Source organism: Mercenaria mercenaria, chromosome 19 (genome assembly GCF_021730395.1).
Source record: "Mercenaria mercenaria strain notata chromosome 19, MADL_Memer_1, whole genome shotgun sequence".
NCBI classification, from domain to species: domain Eukaryota; kingdom Metazoa; phylum Mollusca; class Bivalvia; order Venerida; family Veneridae; genus Mercenaria; species Mercenaria mercenaria.
This window is the reverse complement of record NC_069379.1, coordinates 9,820,825-9,840,425: the sequence shown is the minus strand read 5'-3', so window position 1 is coordinate 9,840,425 and position 19,601 is coordinate 9,820,825. Positions and strand designations below refer to the sequence as shown.

The 19,601-nt window shown below is 34.1% G+C and overlaps 1 protein-coding gene across 1 annotated transcript in view; it reads right to left on the bottom strand.

The window, feature by feature from the left end:
• The window catches only part of LOC123541823 (uncharacterized), a 51,068-nt gene extending 34,888 nt beyond the window's left edge, over positions 1–16,180 (bottom strand). Inside the window, exon 1 of the mRNA XM_053531738.1 lies at positions 16,012–16,180. The gene's annotated coding sequence lies outside the window, so the exon portion shown is untranslated. The remainder of the gene's footprint in view (positions 1–16,011) is intronic.
• Between the last annotated feature and the right edge of the window lie 3,421 nt (positions 16,181–19,601).

Sequence of the window (19,601 nt, the reverse complement as noted above, 5' to 3'; positions counted from 1 at the left end):
ATGTGCCTCCACCACGATTTCAGTCTTTGATGAGTATGTGGACAGAGTAGATGTAAAAAGAATGAAGTTTCGACTTTCGTGATATCACACCTTCGGACGTTCAAAACTTCACTTTATACGACAAAAAGGCCTATCTGGTATGATCGATACCGTCTGGGGACACAAATACGCCGTAGAAGTTAAAGTTTGAACAAAATCTCAAAGTTTCTCAAAATCAGTTGATAACTTCATACTTCCAGGTTCAATTCAATGTATTTAGTTAAAATCATTAGCCATACAAAACTTCATTATTCTTATAACTATTGATGGTGTTTCGCATCAAATTTAGTCTAATTATATATATGGATAATCAAATAACTTAATAAGCAGAAATCCTGAAACTAAGCTTTTTATTTCGCATAGTAATAAAGAGAAGTCTTAGGCTTACGTGATATTACATGGAAAACTTTAGTAGCAACGTGTGATATAAATAAAATACACGCATATCGGTGACGTTTTACCCAAAATATATATGAGAGACGTTGAAGGGGAAGGCGAAGTTTGAAATCTCAAACTCTCTATTATAAACCGAAAACCATTATCAGACATGGTAGACAAATGATTTTATTTTTGATTTAATTGGAAAAACACACAAAATAGATATGCACTATTGGTTCCAATATATGTTGTTTTTTTACAATGTTTATGAATGATGTAATTTTGAAAGATATTCGGATTAGAACTTCCCCATTTAAAGCTAAATGAGCCGCTCCATGAGAGAACCAATATAGTGCATTTAGGCAGTCTGGTCAGGATCCATGTCGTTCGCTTCCAACGATAATTGCCATTCGAGAAACCATAAGCGAACCGCATGGATCATGCGTAAATGTGCAATGTCAATTAAATGAACAATACAAGTGTGTACCAATTCATGACTTCAAATTCAAAATCACTTCTCAGATAAATTTTATTCATCATTTCTAGTTTTATTTTATAACTGTGAATTTGCTGCACCCCGTTTTAGTTTGTTCACATTTCGCCTAACATGCTCATACTGATGTGACTTCAAGACCGGATGTTCATAAGGAAAGATCAAGCAGCTCTTTTTCTGTTGCGTTACTATGTTGAATTATCTGCAATGCGAAATATAGAGACAATTATACTACTGCACGGTGGAAGATAAATAACCGTTTGTTCAAAATGCTTGGTACCAGTCATCGAACTGTACGTTTTAGGTGAGAAATGCGGAACTGAAATGAGTTAGTGTATTTTCCCGATGATGACTACGGTTCTTATAGTATCATTAATTAATGTGTATGCATGAAGATCGGAATTTGACCTTGGAAGTGTCCTATGCCTACTGGTCACTGGTTTAGAAAACCCCTACTGTAAGTACGCAGTCCGCTGTCCGTAGTCCGCGTCGAATTAAATTGAAAATCTCTAATACCTGCGAAGCGTTGAAGTTTCATACATATGTTAAATTTAGTTCTGGATCCGTACAAGAACCATTCCGTAAAATAGGCAGCATCACCGAAATCTTCAAACGACTGTAGAAATTTTCAATCAGAGTGGACTTCCTAGGGACTTGCAAAACAAATGTATTATATCCGGAGTTTAATAAGGTTTAACAAGTTTCTTGTATTCCATGTGCGTAATGAACTGATTTTAAATGTCATAATAAACTCATTGGCAGTGTAATGAATATACTTTTCTTTGCATTTTTATAGAAATTTTATTTTTTTAACTTGCAATTTGTTTATTTGTGATAATACCACTAGAGAAATATCAAAATCAGTTGTCCGCAACACACACAAATATTTGTTTATTGTAAAAATCGGTTGAAATGTTCAAAATGTTTATAACGTCTTAATAACGTCTTAATCATCAAAATCTTGAGACATTTTATCCTAACTTATACTTCACGCCCGAGAGCTTCTAAATGAGACAGATTGGCGATATGTAAACAAGAAATCGGCAAATATTTTGCTATTTTCAGATATGGCTGAAATTTTTTATTTTAAATCAATACTATACTCCAACTCAGCCTGTCTATACTAAAATTTGAATTTTCTATAATATTATATATCACCAAGTTTATAAATTATATCACGTATCAATACCAGATACTACAAACATCATCTCATTTATATATAAGTATTTCGTTTTTATGAAATAATGTTTACTATCATGCAATAAGATTTCTTTTTGCGAAAGCATTACTTCGTTGTAAAAGATTTAGTATAATTTCGAATTTATTCAATATTTCTTTTAAATGAAAATATATCAATATAAGGCAAATAGTTTTAGTCATAATAATTAAACGATTCAGATTTGGTTTTAATGTAACCTTATGATCTTGTAATTTGACTTATAATCATAAAAGCGAATTATTTTGAAAGTATCCCGAGATATCAAATTCAGTCTACTTCCGCAGTAAGAATACCAAGTGTAATAAGAACAGAACAGAACAGATATTTTATTTAGACTTGTACGTAGTACATCGCCTAATTCACATAGTTCACATATATACTGTCAACGTGAAAATATACATGAACTAAAGGACAAGTTACAAACAATAGATACAAAATAAATATAATTAAACAAATATAATGATAATCTGATGGAGAATGAACATGAAAATTTAGACTTCAACATTTAAAAGTGCATTTCTAATAGTAAGAGCTTCTTTAACATATCTGGATAAGTGAATAAGTTCTGCTTTATTAGTTGTATTTAAAAGTTGTATAAATTTATATACTGATGGATGTTTATAATAAAAAGCTTTTAAATATTTCTTTCTAATATCAGTGTAACATCTACATATACAAACAAAGTGGTATTTATCCTCAATATCCAAAGCTAAGCAATTACTTAAGTTTTCTCGTGATATTGAGCCCAGGTATTGGACCCGTAATGACAATCGTTGCTTTCAGTAGACGGTGTATTCTAAGGAGTTTTGAAGAGTCCAGAAATTTTTGAATATCCCCTACCGGACCAGCTAGTCACTTTTCAGTACCCATAATAAGTCAATGATGTTAAAAACTCGATAGACGCAAAAATATAATAAATGAATTCATCCGGTATAATATGTTTGTTTGTTTTGTTTGTACAAAAGAAACTAATTCATTCTTTAAATTAATAAAAACAGAGGATTATAGTGGCTAAGAATGTTACACACCATGTTTGATGAAGATTTACTTACAAAGATTTTAAACAAAAAATTTATGTACATTCCGGTTCATTACATTACAGTTCTACCTTAAGCTCTACCAGTCCCTAAAATGGGCCAAATCAGTTTCGGAGAAGACCTTATAATGATGCTTCAGACTAGCTTTGACGAAGATCACCAAGCAGCTCATGCGAAGTTTTCTAGCTTTTAGCTCTAGCAAATCCTTCAAAAGGTCGAGTGCCCCATCTGATCAAATTTGAGAGAGGACCTTATAATGACGCTACGGACCCACTGTGATTAAAATCCATCATACAGCCCATGGAAGGAAGTCGTAAAAATGTTTATATATTTTTTGTTCTAGCGACCCATGAAATGGGTCACGAACCCCCATCTCAACTGGGAGAAGGCATTATAATGATGCTACAGACCACGTATGATGGAATTTCATTAGGCATTTCATGGAAGGAAGTCGTTTTCAGGTAATGTATTTCTATAAAAGGACTACTTCCCAACATTCGAACAAATTGGGAAAGGCCCTTAGTGTGATGCTACAGATAATTCTTGGTGAAGATCCATCAAGTGATTCATGAGTGAGTGGAAGTCATTTTAAATTGTTAAGTCGTTAAAAAGTGTTTCTACCGTAAGCTCTATCAGTCCCTAAAATTGGCCAAATCAGTTTCGGAGACGACCTTATAATGATGCTTCAGACTAGCTTTGACAAAGATCACCAAGCAGCTCATGCGAAGTTTTCTAGTTTTTAGCTCTAGCAAATCCTTCAAGAGATCGAGTGCCCCATCTGATCAAATTTGAGAGAGGACCTTATAATGACGCTACGGACCCACTGTGATTAAAATCCATCATACAGCCCATGGAAGGAAGTCGTAAAAATGTTTGTATATTTTTAGTTCTAGCGACCCATGAAATGGGTCACGAACCCCCATCTCAACTGGGAGAAGGCATTATAATGATGCTACAGACCACGTATGATGAAATTTCATTAGGCATTTCATGGAAGACAGTCGTTTTCAGGTAATGTATTTCTATAAAAGGACTACTTCTCAACATTTGAACGAATTGGGAGAGGCCCTTAGAGTGATGCTACAGATAATTCTTGGTGAAGATCCATCAAGTGATTCATGAATGAGTGGAAGTCATTTTAAATTGTTTTCTTGAATTTATTTTAGGCTCTAGTGAGCCCTTAAAGGGTCAAAAGAGGACAAGACACTAATGCTATATATCGAGCTTGACTGAGATCCACCAAGCGGTTTTTTCTAATTTTAGCACCAGCGGTCACAAAAAGGGAGATTCCCTTACAGGCAATTTATAAATGATGGTACTTACAACGTTTGACGGAGATGCATAATACAGTTTAGCATAATAATTCATTTAAAGGTACGTGTACCGAGTTTCAGCTATATTTCTATTTCAAGCCAAAGTGGCCAATAAAAGGAGCTTAATGACCCAATTAAAAAATTGGAGGGGACAAGGACCGTATAAGGATGCTTCAGACAAAGTTTTAGAGATTTTCGTTTCTTATCTCTTGCAGTCCCTAAAAGGATCCAAGCAAAGCATTTGATAACATTTGAGAGAGGACCTTGCCATGATGCCACGACAGTAGTGTAAAAACAGGATTTTCGCGGCCATTTTGAACCACCTGAACCACCAAAATCCAAGATGGCGACTCGCGGCCATTTTGAACCACCTAAACCACCAAAATCCAAGATGGCGACTCGCGGCCATTTTGAACCACCTGAACGACTAAGGTGACAGCTTATAACAATTTTGAACCACCTAAGCAGTAAAATCATTAAAACCATTTAATCCAAGATGGCGATTCACTTTTCCTTTCATTTTTATCAAACAGCTTCGAATGACTTTTTGAAACATATAACATAACTTTAAATATCAGTAAATGGTCCGCTTAACAATTAAGTAATAATAAAGCTTATATTTGACATAGAAACAACCTTTTACATGACAGGAAAACGTTGCACTGCATAATTACATTAATATATATACATCAACCTTTCCAGACTTTCAGAGCTTTGATTACTATTTTAAAAACATGACCCCATTTCACGCTATTCACGCTTTGATTACTATTGAAAACCTTAGATGGTGACATTCCATTGAACTTTGAAACATTTTATTACCTCTGTAATATAAAGAGCTTTAGACTATTGTCCTATAGGTTGTAAGTTTTAATCTTGCTAGAGTTTTGACTCTTTACATCATTATATATATAATGTAATGCTAACGATTCATTTACACCACCAACGTATGCTGTGATTTACCATGCTAATACTTGTTACAGTTACCATATGGGCTTTGTATGAATTCGTGTTATTTTATACATACTTATTCATAAACTGTTGCGTGCTGCACACAAAAACACATATGTAATATTTAGAGAAATTGTTTATCTTTGTTTCATAAAAAATGCGATACCATTTTCAGGTTATTTTATCAATTCCCACATAAGTTGTGTGGAAATATCTCCATGTAAAATGCAAAGCATGTATAAAAATCTTAACAAAACTTTAGTGAACAATTTTGAAAACTATCACAGCGATAATTTAAAATTTAACAGGACAGGTGTATCGATTATACATGTGTGCCCGTCGTTTCAATGGAATGTTTATCTGCTATTAAACTCCAAGTTGAGATTTTTTAAACTGATAAAATGTTTATCAATGAAAAGATCAAGACGTTATATTTTGTCCCTTACCCATATTGAGTATGCAATCAAATTCTTGATTAAGGTAATGATCAAATTTTACCTTTGTAAACACAATGTGATGAAGTATCACCTAGTTTAGAGAATATGTTTCAATATTATTCCAACGTATTACTTGACTTCATTATTTTTATATACAATGCTTGTAAATACCTATATTTGCTGTGATCGGATATACCAATACTTGATGAAACTATCAGACAGCCAAATTTATGACTCTGTATAACAGTGCTGTTATGAATATAAAATTTTTGACAGACCGTGTTGCTAATGTGACAAACCTTATGTTTTTAAATACTTCCGCATAACACGTTACAAGTATATTTTTATTGTCATCATTACCACATCTATTGATACAAAGTTTGTTTCGGGTTTAACATCGTTTTTCAGCAGTATTTCAGTCATGTAAAGGTGGACAGTAAACCTAACAAGTGTTCCTGGATTCTTTACCAGTACAAACCTGTTCTCCTCATGAAACCACCAGCTCTCCCACATGAATTATCAGAGAAGAAGGGCAAATGATTTACGACTCAATGTCTTTTATCAAATCGTCATGGAGAACATACACCCTTTTAATCTTGCTTTTGTAAAAGTACAAAACTACCTTAAAGTTTTTTTTCCTAAACGGTTATTTCACCTTTCCAACAAAAATTGTAGGAAAATATCACTATTTAAAAAGCACAGCAAGTACAAAAGTCAAATCTTACAAGCTGTATAAGAAATTTGATCAAAGTACAAATGGATCATGCTTACAAATTTTGAGCCTTAAACTGAAATTTAATAGACACTTCAGCTTTGTACAAATCTTCTCTGTTATCTTTTTTCTTATCAAATTTGTAAAATTACAAAAAGAATGTCTAAACTTTATGGACTAGCTCAGATACGACAGAATACATTAGTAAATTTATTTTGACAAGTACCAATTATCTCGTTTGACTATAAGAGATACCAACACTGAATTCATTGAACGGTCAGTGCGGTATCATTTTCTCCATCTACCCCCCCCCCCCCCCCCCCACCCCACCCCTCTCTGTTTATTTGATCCTTTGTTTTAAAGCTATAAATCATGTTTATACAGTCAGCGATCCTTTATTCAATCCTGTAGTGTGTACGAATACTCCTAATGTATATTTTTGTTCATGCAGTATTATTTAACACGCTCTTCATTTTTAAAAGATGTACATGTTTTAATATGAGACACATTTGTGTTTCTTATTTTGAGATTTTATCGCTTCATTCAAATGCTAAAGTAATACAAAATTTGTAATACAGACATTGAGTGACCACAAGCTCAGTTTGTGTTTAGAAACATGAACATTTACTTCATATAGTTTATGTAAACATGAAATTAACAAGTTTGTTTGTACTGACTATGCATTAGGTTTATTAAATAATACACATCGTATGTATGAATAGGTAAAAACAATATAAATGTATACTACCACTAAAAAGCTAGCTGTTTTTTAACACTCTGTTGTTACATCAAGACTTTTAATTATGAATGAAGCTCTGTATGCTACTTAATTTAAATATTTAGTAAAGTAAACTTCATTTGATGAGGTTTTGAAGTTAATATCTAAAGGTGAAATATTTTTGTGAAACATGACTTCTGGATATCTTTAAGTCTAATTTAAATAAGTGTGTAAACAAGTTAAACCAGAGAAGAATATCCTTGAGCTATTTTAATATGTTGATTAAAGAACGTCTTCCTCAAAATTTACAAATCTGTACGAGTAAGACCATGTTTCAAAATATAATATTAACGGCGACATTTTTGATCATTTCTTTTATGACCTCAGCACGCGTACTACTCTGCGTTTGAAAATGTAAACATGAAAAGTGATACTATTATTTTCATACCTTGTCCTCCGCTTTGATGAACTGTAGATCAATAAAAGCTACACGATACATGTAAATTGAAACTGTTCTATGCTTCATGGGTATTTGCAAAGGCTACTTTTAACCTGTATTAAATTGTTAACCAGGTGCAAAATTATGAGAACTATACGATTTTTTTAATTTTTATTTTACAAGTCCAGTTCAGTAAATCACATATGCATAACAAAGGTATCTTTAAATTTTGTTTTTGCAAATATAAATAAAAAAGCAAAGGTATATCAGTCTTTTTCAGTCATTCTTGAAAGTGTAACATGCAGTTTGTTGTCCCTCGTGTGTAAGCAGTGGAGGATTGTAATCATCCAGAACTGTCTCAAACAGAAATTTTCTTTTATTACAAGCATATTTCCATGCTTCTTCTCTATTAAAATCGTCATTTTCCATAGCTAGATCAGCTGTTTTCTTGATCGATTGAAAAACATCATTATCTTTCAATGCTTGAATCCACAGTACGTTGTCTGTGAAGATGCCAGTTAATGCTTTCCTATATATACTTCTCATACTTTTATACGTTCTTTCTCGAGCGTCATATTCAGAGATGTTTTCCTGGTTCATTAAAGCTAAGACTCTATCTTCATATTCTGGCTGGACTTGATCAACAGCTGCATCGACTATGCGCTCTAACGGGTCTATTTGATTATCCTCCTCATCTGATATATTCGAGTCGTTGTCATCATTAATGTCTTCATGGGATGCGTTCTTGTGTCTAAGCATATTGTCACGACGACTGTACTCCTTTCCACAAATATTACATTTAAACACCATCTTGAGAAAGAAAAAGCAATGAATTTAAATTGACACTATTTAAGTTTTTTCTTCACAAAATAACAGGTCCGTCTCCTTTGCACTTTGGTGTCTTTAATAAAGTAAAGACAGAAATTCTTTTGTATAAATATTGACCTGATCGAGTTCACTTTCAAGACAAGAACTGTGTTAGGTATGATAAATCCTATTTTTTTCTTGTGACTTAAATATCATCCTATTTGTGGATCTGGCACATATCAATTAGAGCGACTCATAGTTGGAATAAAATGGATATCGTTTGAAATGAAGTGTTAAGTACAGTGGTGAACTTATAAATGAAGCCAATTCACCACTAACTGTTTATATGACAAATTCGAGTTCTTGAATTTCTGTTCCTTTTAGAGGTAAATAGAATGGAGTATTGAATATATACTGCCATCCATTTCTGGACTTGCTTTCAATTCTCCGTAAAAGTGCATGCTCCCCTCCGTTCACAACACTTTCTTTGCATACATTTGAATATATAAATAATGTATCGTCTTTTTTTCGACTTTTTGAATCTCTTTTGAAACTAATTTCACATAAAAACAAAGAAAAATATGAAACAGGGATTGCCACGCACCAAAAGCGCAGCCTTCTCAAAACGAACCCCCCCCCCCCCCCCCCCCCCCTCAGCACGCAAACGCGTGCACCACACACACACTCAAAGCTTACACATCAGGACAAAACGAACAACACACACACACACACTCAAAGCCATCAAACAAGGACAAGACGAACAATAAGCATACACACACGCGCGCACACAAAGTCAACACACAAGGACAAAACGAACAAACAAAGGAACACAGTGGGGCACCGCCTTGGAACGGTCAGTGGCAAAAACACCACTGTGGAGCTTAAACCGGTTTATGGCGCGCACCCAACCTCACTCTTACCCCCACCATGTTCCAAAGACATGGGACAGTGTAAATAAAAGTAATTCCCTCCAGGTGAAAGCTACTTTCCAATATCCTTCAAAAATAAATGAACGTTTTAGTTGTACTTTAAAGTTGTATGGTTTGTTTTCTTTACAAATGTGGTTGCTTTCGTTGTCTTGGGCATAAATGTACTGCTCCATGCTTCTTTAATGTGACTTAATTGCACTCTACTTTTGAAATAATTTGGAAAACTTCTCGCATAGCGCAAAACACCAACTTTTCTAACCTTTTAACATATTTTGAATTAAAATGTGTAAAATCTAGCATTGTATTAGAAAATGAATTAGATCAAAATTTACAAAAAGAGAGATTTTTGTCATATATAGCGAAACATTTAAACATTGGCTTTAGACTGCAAAGGTAATAAATTATTCCACCAAAATATATCTTCTTCCCGCCGTCTAGGTTTCAAGACAGCGCTAAAATTTCACTGAGCTACCTGATCATGCATACAATTATGATAATCAATTTTCTTAAACTGTGTATAGACACCTAATAAATGTTTTTGTTGTACAAATGTAAAACCACTATAAATGAGCCGAAGAAAGGTCACGCGCGTTAAACTGTTATTGCTGGCTAACAATTGCTATCCGTGGTTTGACAGGTCATCTGATATTATCAGTCTTCTCATAAGTTAAGGACAATTTAACATGACCCTAAACAAATTGGTAAAAGTGTGCGCATACTTTAGAAATGATGTAAAGAATAATAACACCGAAAATGAGGACAGCAATCTAATTGAGGTCTTCCTCATTTTTACTGAAATATAACTGAGGTAGCACCTCTTTTGTTGTAAAACAAAATGAGAAAACATATTTTTAAAACAAGTTAAATGGAGTCATTACTATTTTGAATTAATAAAAAGTAATATATCTTTAAAAAGTGAACCTGCAAAAATAACCACACATAGGTAGAAGAATTTAAGAAACTGATACTTAATTATGTAAAATAACATGATTTGAAAAGGTAAAAGTGGAAATTAACACACTCCTTTAACAGTAAAAGTTTTACCAACAATCTAATTGAGGCTAATTGAGATCTTCCTCATTTTACTAAAATATAAGTGAGGATGCACCTCTTTTGTTGGAAAACAAAATGAGGAAACATACTTTTCAAATGAGTTAAATGAAGTCATTATTCTTTTGAAATGGTGAAAAAACGTGCAATCACTTTCAAAATGATGAAAAAGTGTAGTCACAACTTTGTAAGAAAAATGCAAAAGAAAATAAAATACTTTATCTAGTTATTTTATTTATTTATTTTTGCATCAGTTGTAGAACAATATTTCCATCTTTTAAAATCAGAAACACTTCCCGCCATGTTTATGTTTATCAACAACGGCCATTAACAAATATAGGTCTTCTATTTTATCTTTAATGTAACGGTTCAAATCAATATCCTCAATCTCACAGTTGTGATTATGACACAACCACTGGAGAGATTCAATGTCTGCAGTCATCAAACATGAAAGTTTCCAAATAATGGTCTTCTGTCCAGTTTCATCTGATGTTCTATGACATGCTTCTAATGACACTAATCCCGATATTACTCTGGACATCTTTTCAAAAGGACTTAACAACCTTCTGACTGATGTTTCTGAAGACATACTTGAACTTTGTTTTCCTCCTTTGATAAATACTCTATTATATGAAGTACAATGTTGCTAAAGGTACTCATTTTTAACGTAGGACGTGTCCGACGAATATATTATCAATGTAAGACACTCATTGTATAAACAGTTTAATGGTTATTTCAAATTTTCAGAACAATTACGTCCGGGCTGTAGACAAATTCCATGGACTCCATCTCAGATCCCCGTCAAAAGCAGAAGAATTTTCATATTGATTTGGCGGTCCAACCATTTTTAAAAAAAAATGATTGTGAACGCAATCTGTGTTCTTTCATTGGATCGTCTTCTGGTTTCCATTTATTTAGTCTAAGTCAACAGGAAAAACGCTCTACTATATCCGCTTTTCCTGTATAATAAATTCCTGCAGATGCCAACTGGTGCTTGTTGGGCTGAATTTGCTGAGACCAGGATTCGAATGTATTTAGTCTGTTTTCATAAAATTTCAGCTCTGGTCATTGAAACTCCAGACCTAGTCCAGTATAATCCATTATGTTGACTGTCCTTCTAAAAACGAAGTCAATAGTGAAACACTTTCCTTTAAATCGTATAAGGAATTGAACTGATTTAAAGTTAATGTTATCTGAGATTTACCTTTTCCCAGAAGAATCAAAGTTTTATTCCGTTTTCTTTTAATAGTAAGAAAATGTGTGTCATCTAGTTGACAAAAAAACCGGTTTTGATAATGGAGACCAGTTCACAGTTTGAAAGCCACACTCTCTTAAATAGGATAAAGAGTCTTCTGTTAAAAGCAATTATGCTTGAGCCATACTTTTCCCTCTATTTTGGTTGATTTTAAAAAGTTTGTTATGAGTTTATATTTTACTTTATTCCTCCCCTGTCTGTGTAATGTAGTCCCTTATTTCTGCTGCTATAGTTTGATAAATATAATGATCTCTAAGTATTCTTATAAGCAATGAGTGATACCTTATTATAAGATGCTTTTTCCTTCGTGTGTTGACTCGATTGAAAGCTAAAGTCCTAATGACCTGTCTATGGTCTTCAAATATAAAAAAAGTCTCGTTGTAAGATAATGATAGATTGTCTATATAGTCTTCTCATGATTTCAGTGATGGCATCTATTTGTCTCGAACTTAGATTTTGAATTAGTTGGCGTTGAATTCGTCCATTTGAATATCCCAAGGTTATCAGATAGTTTAACTCTTGAACCACTTTAGATCGGTTCATAACAGGTTACTCCTTCACAAAATATTAAAAGTAAAGAAATACGTTTACAGATTGTACTGAGGATGTTCATTCCATAAAAAGTGTTCACAGTTCATACATTGCCAGCCCGTATCAAAATGTGGTTCTGTTCCAAAATATGATCTAGTGATTAAATGATGAGTCGTTGTTAAAGAACAAGTGTAACAATATTTTAAAGAAAACCAGATTTTATCATAAAATTTTGTTTCAAAAGTCATAAGTCCAACTGAGTATTCTGATTACTGTCTTGGAATATAGTCTTCTGAGTCATTATATTGTTTGCTCATAAGGAAAGGTACAAACAAACAGTGTTCATCATGCCAGTGTGTGTCTCTTGAATACCTTCTTGCTACTGTTGTATACCTATTTGGATAACTTTGTAACATACCCAACATAAATCTATGGCTTTCATAAGCCCACCAATATATGCTTAATACTTCATCATCATCTCGCACCCAAGGCAATCTATTCCCTTCTTCGTCAAAAAAAGAATCAAACATCCTGTCATATGGATCATATGATCTCAAATCCGTTTTGTAAAAAAAAAGTTAAACTATCTAAACACAAGACAAAAAAATGAATGTTTCACTGTGCACTTGTAACACTTGAAACAAAGCCTCCAAATCCAGCCCCGAAGCCAGCTGGCGGGCGTGGTGGTGGTTTTTCCACACCTACCACTTTAAGATGTTCACAGTTAGGTGACCACTTTAAATGTTCCCTCCATGCATCGTCATACCTATCCCACGAAGTAATTCTAACACTACAACGGAAACAAATTACAGTATCTGCCTCTTTGGTATAGTAAAATCAAGCTCTTGCTAACTGGTATTTGTCGGATAGTAACTGCTTTGCATATGTATGAAAGGTTTCCAGTCTATTTTCATAATATTCAAATCCATTACCCGCAGTGTTCAGTGTATGTATAAAATTCATATTTCTAATGTTTATCCTTAAATAATCGTTGTAAAAATGCAAACAAAAAGAATACTAGCATAAGTGATAGGTTATTGTTAACCTAATATAGGTCATATTTCAATTTAAAAAAAAACAGCGCACTAGTGTAATCAATACACCTGTGCCGCTTAATTCAAAATTGGCCGTTGTGGCTTTTCAAATTTTAAAACAAAAAAGAGTAAAGTCCTTTAAAATATATTGACAAATTCAATGGTTGATAGATGACTACGCTGATAACTTTTTAACCTGGTGAAACTTGATCTGACACTCTATCCGCATAGGGACTTCTTCAATTTTCAAAATGATCGCGAGTCACCATCTTGGTTGTTCAGGTGGTTCAAAATGGCCGCGAGTCGCCATCTTGGATTTTGGTGGTTTAGGTGGTTCAAAATGGTCGCGAGTCGCCATCTTGGCTTTTGGTGGTTCAGGTGGTTCAAAATGGCCGCGAAAATCAAATCCTGTTTTTACACTACTCACGACTAAAGTTTGTGTAGTTCTGACCAGCAATTTCATAGGAGGAAGCTTTTATGTAAATTCCGGACGATAGTCAACGGACGATGGACGCCGCACCACCCATCTATGCTATTAGAGAGTTTGAGATTTCAACCTTCGCCTTCCTCTTCAACGTCTTTTATATATATTTGGAGTAAAACGTCACCGATATACGTGTATTTTTTACATCAGACGTTGCTACTAAAGTTTCCCATGTAATATCAAGTACGCCTAAGACTTCTATTTATTACCATGTGAAATAAAAAGTTTAGCTTCAGGATTTCTGTTTATAAAGTTAATCGATTATCCATATGTTTAATTAGACTAAATTTGATGCGAAACACTATCAATAAGTAGAAGAATAATGAAGTTTTGTATGGCTAATGATTTTAACTTAATACATTAAATTGTACCTGGAAGTATAAAGTTATGAACTGATTTTGAGAAACTTTGAGATTTGTTCAAACTTTAACATCTACGGCATACTTGTGTCCCCAGGCGGTATCGATACCAGATGGGCCTTTTTTTTTTGACGTATGAAGTGAAGTTTTGAACGTCCGAAGATGTGATATCACGAAAGTCAAAACTTCAGTATTTTTACATCTACTCTGTCAACATACTCGGCATCAAAGACTAAAATCTGGATTGAGGCAAATGGAATGACAGTCATTTTACTTGAAAAATGAATAATAACGCGCGATTATAATTTGGTGAAACATTTTATTTTCACTTCCAAATTAAATCAATCCGGTTTTTTACGGGCACTTAATACGACAATAATTTTTAATTATAAACATAAAATGGTACTAGTAAGACGGACAATTCTTCTGAAGTATCAGGCAATTTCAGATAAATGATGTCATGATGCGAGAAGTTTCCTGTTAGCCATATGGGATAACTCCATTCTTTATCTGCACGGACCCAGAGCATGGTAGAGGGGCATTGTGGGTCAACATCCTCCCTTTGATTCTTACATTTTACAAAGAAAATCGGTTTTGAAACTCGGTGTGACCCTCCCCCCAACCCCCCCCCCCCCCCCCTCCCCACCACTGAAATGGGTGACCCCCTTTTTAAAATTGGTGTCCCTCTCACCAAAATTCATGGATCTGCATATGCTTTACTTATGAAATAATATATTCAAACAAATGCGTGTATATGCCCACATGTTATTTTGTGCGACAATTTTCGTCCCCACCTAACATTTCTTTTGCATTATACAGAGTCATACAGAGTGCCATGATGCCAAAACGTATGATATCACGAAAGTATCTTACATTTGTTTCAAATCGCTTGTTAAATGTATCCATAAACTGTGTATAATGGCTCATGTTATCAACATATCTTTTAAAAGGTTAGATTTGCATCAGGTACATTGTTTATGAGAGTCTACAATTAAAACGCGTCTTTTAAGCAATTCGATTTACAAAGTACCAATTCAAAGTAAGAAAACTTTTAAGAAAAACTATGAAATTCTAGTCAACAGCATGACGGATGAATCTGTCCTTTATATTTATGATCATGCCTTTTGTGTTTGCTTTATCGCATACATTTAACTTAACTTCAAAGTATATCGAGAAATGAAATTGTAATAGTTGGTGCCTCATGTTTTTGTTTAAAATTGTTAACTGTATTTTCTTTCAGAAACACCATCAACAGTAGAATACGTTGATATGATTATCATTCATTTTATTTCCTCTCATGTATGATTTACAATCGTGCATTGTATACTTACATCATTTCACATAAAACCTAAATGTTCGGAGCAACACCAACGAGTTTTTACATTATTCACATTGTTTCGTTTTTATTTTATCGTAATAGCTCTTGTATCCATGCCATGATTATATTAATTGAAATGTTTTTATCTAATTCTCTTATTTAAAACCTCTTGTAAAAGTCCTGCCCATTCGGACAATTGATATCAAAATGCACGAAAAAAAACCGATCATAATTACGAATAAATTGAATGGGCGGATTAAAAGAAGTAAGGTTCATTCTAAAGTTTGAAATCTCAAGGAATTTTTATCGAACTTCAACTTCATACGTTTACTTCGCAAGAGACGTTGAAGGGGGAAGGCGAAGGTTGAAATCTCAAACTCTCTAATATCTCATCCTTAACCTTGATTCAGGTGAGCTAAAATCCGATTAACTTAAAATTCAAACGGAACAAGGTGCCAATTAAAAAATTTATGACAATGTATATTGATATAAATGCAACATTAATTACCTCTTTAGCACAGTCGTAGTCCAAGGAGATTCCCCTAAACTCACTGATTCTACATAAAGTCCAACACATTCTTCTAAAGCGTCATTGGGATTATTTTAGCAATAAAGTTAGTATATCACATTTTAAGCAAGCACAATTAAAGCATGTCGAATGTTCTATTTTATCTTCTAACTTGACTGACTAATGAAATATGATATCCTTAATGGCGTTTCGGTATCCGTTTATACACAGGGCTTATTTTGTATGCCTTACCTTCATACAATATACACAAAGTTTACGATAGACCGCCATTAGGAAATAAAGAATGTCATAAGAAATATAGTTATGTCAAAATGACATTTTAAAAACATCGACCTGCTATGGCGGTACTGTAACTGTTTTGCAACTATTTCCGTACAAAACAACACAAAGTCTTATGGCACTGAGTGAGTAAAAGGCCAGCTATTCAAACTAATGAAACGTAGTTCTGACTCGTACATTGTTGCAATTAGATATAATTCAAATGATATTTATCAAATAGAATTCCAGTCACAGTTTGATAATTTAAGAAATAGTCCCGAAAATATTGCTCATTGTGTTATTTTCAAACTTAATCTCTCTAAACTATATATTTATGTTTCTGTTACCAGATACATGTATGTTATATTTCCCCCTCATTTCATCATTCTAGATAATATACTGGATACATAGAACAAAATCAAGCAATATTGTAGTAACTCGATTTGACTGTTCACAATAGTTGATGAAATGTGTAACTTCCCTAACTTCCTCAAGTCCCTGCTTAAGCGGAATTCTATTATAATAAAACTGAAAGTTCTTCGTTATCACAAAGGACCGGAAAATATAACAACACTGAGTTCTAGTACGGGAAGACATTTTACAGCTGCCACACATCACTGATGCTGTTCCTTTACAAAATTTCATTTCCACATGAATCCATTTCTCTCTCTCTCTCTCTCTCTCTCTCTCTCTCTCTCTCTCTCATAAACCTCTTCAGTGATGACGAAAACACATATACTTTCTTGGAAAGTGTTAGAGAAACAAGGAAGCAGATGTAAATAAAAATACGAAAGTACTCCTAGCCTTAGGTTTATTCATACATTTACCTACACAATGTCATGTCCTACTGTTACGTTTTCCCACCGTGGGAGACAGCAATCAACAGCTAAAAATTGTATAAGGAAGTACCTTTCACCAACCAAATTCCAGAATATATAATTTACTGCTACGTCAATAAGGTATGTGTGTCTGGACCATGATTTCGCCTTATTTGAACTGAGTTTATTAACCTTACGTGTTACAATATGATTGCGAATCAGCATGTGACCACTTATGTATATATATTATATATATATAGATATATTTTAATCGTTCAATAAATGTCTGTCTAAAGTCAACATTCTATGACGAGTTTGAAATATAAACTCGATACAATGTATAGTATATATTTAAAGAATTACTGCAATTTATTATACATGATTTAACACGTTTACGTGTATATTTTAATAAATTCCTATTTATCATTCACAAGTCCCCGCTAGCAAGCGCAAACATTGAATAGGAAGTACTCAGTGTAACGATAAATTCTCAATACATGTAGTTGTTTACTATCTCCTCTACAATTGTATGTTTTTACTTTTGTTTAAAGGTATATAGAGCTGAACCTCAGTCTAGTCATTTGGCCGTTTGTTCTATCCAAAGACTTGCAGGTATACAAAACATTTGTTACAGCATTCTAAAATTATTAGTACTGACCGGGTAATAAGATGCATCTCCTCTCTCAAACAAATAGGATAGTGATATATTATTGAAATGCAAAATATTCTATTCGGAATTTTTATTCAAATTATATGGTCTAAAGATTACAATGAATGGGAAACAGACTGGCTTATGTCCTTCAATCCAAGCAAATGCTATGTCGGAACCCGATTAAGAACACCTATCGCACACATGGCCGTGAATTGCAATGACAATGAAAGGTGGGAAGTACCTTGGAGCCGGCATCAACGAAAAGCTGTCCATGAATGCCAACATCGCATCCACTACAAAGAAGGCAAACAACAGCCTCGCCTTCCTCAGGAGGAACATGCCGACCAGCCCGCAAGACATCAAGGCACAGTGTTATCAGATCCTTGTCAGGCACATCATAGAGTACACCAGCGCCGCCTGGGATCCAAATATGAAGAACTGGAGACAGTTCAGCGCCGCGCTGCAAGATTCATCAAGGGGATCTACCGCACAAGAAGCAGCACCAGTCAGCTGATTGCTGACATTGGCTGGCAGCCCCTTGGACGTCGCCGCTCCAATGCCTAGCTCGTGATTTTCTACCGTATGTCCCACGGACTCGTCGGCATCACTGCAGAGAAGTTCTGCTTCCATCAACACAAAAGGTAACTCCGTAAGATTTCTTCTCCCCTTTCTGCCGCACTGACGTCTTCTTCCAATCCTTCTTCCCATCCGCCACCAGACTGTGGAACCAGCTTCCCGAACAAGTCCACCATGGTCGACAGCGTCGAGGCCTCCAAAAGATGTTTGGATGCCATGCCGTAGTCACGGGACCGCGGGTTTTTTAATCGGTTTTACCTGCACTTGTACATACTTGCGCGCCTAACACAGCCTTGTACATATCACACTGTACGACAATGCCCCAGAGTCGGATTTATGTATATCACCGGAAGAAGAAAAAGAATGTTAAATGATAGTAATTTGAAGATTGGAAAGAAAATTGAATTATATATTATCAAATAACAGTCAGGTTACGTTGGCGCAAGTAAGTATTTTTCAGTATTTAAGGACCTTAAATCAATCATAATTAGAGGCCATAATATTTATTCTTCTTTTTATTTTGCACCATCGATATAATCAGTAAAACTTTAGAAATAGTAATGCAGTTAAGCCCTTAATAATTGAGTCGTTTATATTTTTTTTTCAGTTGAATTCACCCTTAAAATATATTTGGGAATCACTCGAGTGTTTCAGAGTATATTCAATGTTTACACGACCTAGATTTATACCAAGCTGTTATACATGTTTATCGTTGTAACAGGTTTAAAGGTAAACGGCAATTTTTATGAGGTGAAGGTATCACAAAGTCCTTGGTTTTAAAGTTTATGTATGTTATTTTAATCATGCGAATATTTTCCTGAGCGAAAACATGACTACCTTAGAGAGAATGGTACGTTATGTAGTGATTACCAAGGTTGAACATTATGTTTATGCACTGGGTAATTATGTTCAAATTTGGTTCGTGATTACCCTTTAATTTGAAAATAGTATCCTATAAAAGAATGATCAGCTGCTGCGAAATGAACCATACCTGAAAATTATAAGTGCAATAAGATCCACAATATTTATTGTAACAGAAAATTTAATCTTTTGTAGGACATGATTTTTCTTTCAAAACCATTTGTGAAACCCCTCCCACCCCATGCCGTCATACAAATATTTTGTATCAAAGTTTACGTTAATGCATTAATTGTCTTTTCTCTATTAGAATTATTAAACAAACAAACATATTTTTATTTCATCTCTGTCATTCTGATTAAAGATATCTCCTATGACCGCTACACGCATAGATATACAGAAGATCG